This window comes from Protopterus annectens, chromosome 15.part0, assembly GCF_019279795.1.
Source record: "Protopterus annectens isolate FY-2018-M chromosome 15.part0, PAN1.0, whole genome shotgun sequence".
In the NCBI taxonomy this organism is placed as follows: Eukaryota; Metazoa; Chordata; order Ceratodontiformes; family Protopteridae; genus Protopterus; species Protopterus annectens.
Window position 1 is genome coordinate 607,877,287 of NC_056749.1, and position 3,549 is coordinate 607,880,835.

The 3,549-nt window shown below is 47.6% G+C and overlaps 1 non-coding gene across 1 annotated transcript; it reads right to left on the reverse strand.

The window, feature by feature from the left end:
* Positions 1-2,462: 2,462 nt before the first annotated feature.
* LOC122790206 lies at positions 2,463-2,616 on the reverse strand. The gene has a single exon (XR_006362965.1). It is a non-coding gene; the product is annotated as a 5.8S ribosomal RNA (ribosomal RNA).
* Between the last annotated feature and the right edge of the window lie 933 nt (positions 2,617-3,549).

Genomic DNA, 3,549 nt, shown 5'->3' on the forward strand with positions numbered 1-3,549 from the left:
TGCAAGAGAATATTCTGCAGGGCAGGTGTGTGATGACACTTATTCTCATGAGACAAAACAAGATGCAGAGAGCCAGGAAAGGACATTTCACTACTGTTAAAAAAGGGGGCAATAATGTGAACTACATAGTAGAATTATCTAGCAGGAGACAGAAGCACAAGCTCTAACATGTTAACATGATTAACCCTATAATGACAGGGAGGCTCTGTTACTTAATATCTTCAGTAAGTTGCGAGAGGATCAGGAAGTATTTGACTATAGACCTACTCTGTGATATTTAGTCTGATATCTCTGTGGACTGGATGGCCCTCTCCCCTCACATATCCCCTAGCTGGGTTCAGAAAATCAGAGCAGTAATCCAGAAATTTGAGATATGTTTTCTGGTATGCCATGGTGTACCCACCTGGTGGGGCACCACAGGGACACAAAATCTTAGTGATCCATCAAGCATGCCTCTTACGGGTTGCCTGAAAGACATAGGCAAACTCTGAAAGAGGAACAGGATGACATGTTGGGAACTGGAATAATCCAGGAGACCAACAGACCTTAACAATGGTGATGGTGCCAAAGAAATATTTCAGCACCTGGTTTTGTGTAGCCTAAGAGGAACATGAGCAGTCATACAGTGTCTTCACCATACCCCAGACAGATGAAGCCTTAGAGCAGCTGGGTGGGTTAAGTATCTAACTACAAATGACTTGACCAAGCATTAATAGCAAGTATGCTTAACAGCGGCAGCCTGAGAGAGGTCAATGCTTGTGACCCCTTTTGAGTTGTACAATTTAAGGAGAAACTGTTTTTTGGCAAAAATGCCACAGCACCTTTTCAGGGACTGGCTGATTGTATCTGAGCAAGATATTATACCTCTGTTTACCTGAATGACATCACCATCTATAGCTGGTCCTGGGCAGAACATGTGCAACATGTCAGGGGAAGTGCTGAGCAGATTAAAAACGGTATAGCTGACTGTCAAGGCTATAAAAAGTGTTAGATTAATAAAGCAGAGGTACCTTATATGAGTCACAGAGAGGGCAGTGTGAAGATTAGGCCAGAACCTGCCAAGATTGAGGCTATTTGCACATGGTTTGCCCTCCTACAAAAAGGGGCATTTTAGTAACATCAAGATAGTATAGTAACTGTATTCCTCAGGATGGTAGGAGTGCCACACACTTGCATACCTTACCAGGAAAAACAGACCACATAAGGTAGCCTGGACACCAGCCTGTGAGCAGGTATTCTAAAAGTACAAGAGGACAGTTAATGTACTCCCTGTTCCTGCCATTTCTGATTATAGTCAAGAATTCATGATATATGAAGATGTTTCTAACTACAGGGTGGAAGGTTATGTTTCCTGAGAGGGAGAATGGAACCTATTGTGCAACTGAACTGCAGACTTCAGACTACGAAGAAATATTGTGCAGCCACACAGAAAGACCATATAGGCTATGGAAAAGTTAAAACCCTACCTGTAAGACAACGTTTGCTATGATTAAAGACCACAACCCTTTGAAATGGCTACATGGACCCAAATGACAGAACAGAAAGCTTAGATGGAGTCTAGCCTTGTATTACTACAAAAAGGCTCTTCAGTACAGGATGGAAAAAGGAAAGCAAAAGGTCTAGTTATTATGGAGTAATGTGCCAAAACACTGCACCCCTGCCTCAGGCTTAGATTCTGAAGAGAGAATTCCAGAAGACTTGCTTATGGTTCTTAAAGGGGGGGGGGGGTTGAAATGCCAGAGTAATACAGGCTAAAGGAAATCAAGCTAAAATGTAATGCATTTTTTAATTTCTCTTCTCTCTTGCTCATTTGCAATGTGCTTGTTCTTATAGCTTAGAAATGTATGACTTTGTCTTTTTAATGTAAAAGAACAACGAATATCTTTTCTAAACATCTTGGCTCTCCTGACCTGCTGACTTATCTTGTGAAAGTGACAAGGCATGAAAGACCAAGAAGTGTATTTTGAGATATAACTGCTGCATTATCAATGGACATAAAAGCTTGTATATCACTAATCAAGGGAAAGAAACAGACTTGAATACATATTGGCAATTTCTATTATTGTAGGACTGATGACAGGTGGAAGGGGTGGGTGGTGGCCGCTGGGCCAGATGGACATGCTGTCCCTCCCCCGGCTCTCGCCCCCCCCCCTGATGCCAAACTCCTGAGGGCCAATGTGACCCCCGTGCGTGGGAACCAAGCAGGTGGGCATCAGGACTTGCCCCAGGAGGGCAACTGAGTGGCAGTACCACAGAGAGCCTCCAGGGGAGATTGGCCATACATGTGCCTCCGCCCTCCCATCTGCAGCATGCATGGGCAGGTTTCGCAGCTCAGGGCAATAGGGACTCCTTTCCTCTGTCTGTGTCTCACCCTGGGGAGACAGCGGGGACCACCGCAGCTTCGACTACCCAACCGTGCCCTCAATGGGGGCGGGACACCCCAGGGGTGATGGAAGGCATGAAGCCCCTCAGACAGGCATAGCCCTGGGAGTAACCCAGGACCGCAAATTGAGTTCAAAGTGTCAATGATCTATGTGTCCTGCAATTCACATTAGTTCTCGCAGCTAGCTAAGTTTTTCATCAACGCATGAGCTGAGTGATCCACTGCTCAAAATCATGCCATTCTCTTCTCTGTCATTGGGGGGGCACCACTGCCCACGCGGCGTTGCACCTATGATGAGCATGCAAGGTTTATAGTTGTCATCACATGCACCAGGACTGGTGTTACTGTCCCTGCACCATGGGATTGCAGGGAGTCCTGCGGCAGCCAGCAAGCAATGCCAACCCTCCAGGTCTTCGAATTGACACCCCACTGGGAGCGGGGCATCCTCCACAGGTACCCACTACCACCATCGAGGGGGGAGAGGACACTGGTGTGTGTGACCCCCAGGGGGGGCAGTCAACTCCGGGGTGTGCAGCAGACCACAACGTTGGGCTGGCGCCCCCTCCATGGCCATCCCCTAGGGGAGGCAGAAGACTGCCCATGCCTCCCACTATGCGGATGGGACCCCCTCTCTCCTGCCACCAGGAGGCAAGGGGGGACAGTCAGTGCCCCTCCTCTCACTCCCTCCCACCCTCTCCCTCCCCCCAAGAGTCACGGGCTCTGTACTGTCAGCCTCTGTCAGGGTATCCGAAGAGAGAGGAGCGAGAAAGAATCAAAGAGAGGGTCAGGTTAGCAGAGAGAGAAATGGTACCTGGGATGGTGCCATCCCAGGACTCTCAGCGTTATGACTTTTACTTCCTCTAGATAGTGAAGTTCGATCATCTTCTCAGTGTACCACTGAGGCTGTGACCGACTCTAGTGGGGCTGATCTGAGGATCTCACTAAATCATCCAATCAGTAGTAGCGACAGGTGGTGTGTGCAAAGGGCATGGACTTAATCAATGTGAGCTTATGAGCCGCACTTAATGAGAATTTCTCATTCATGGGGAATAATTGCAATCTCTGGTCCCCATCATGAATGGGGTTCAGTGGATTACCCGGACCTGTCGGCCAAGGGTACACACATGCTGATCCTTTCAATGTAGATCACATGCTAAGAGATCATC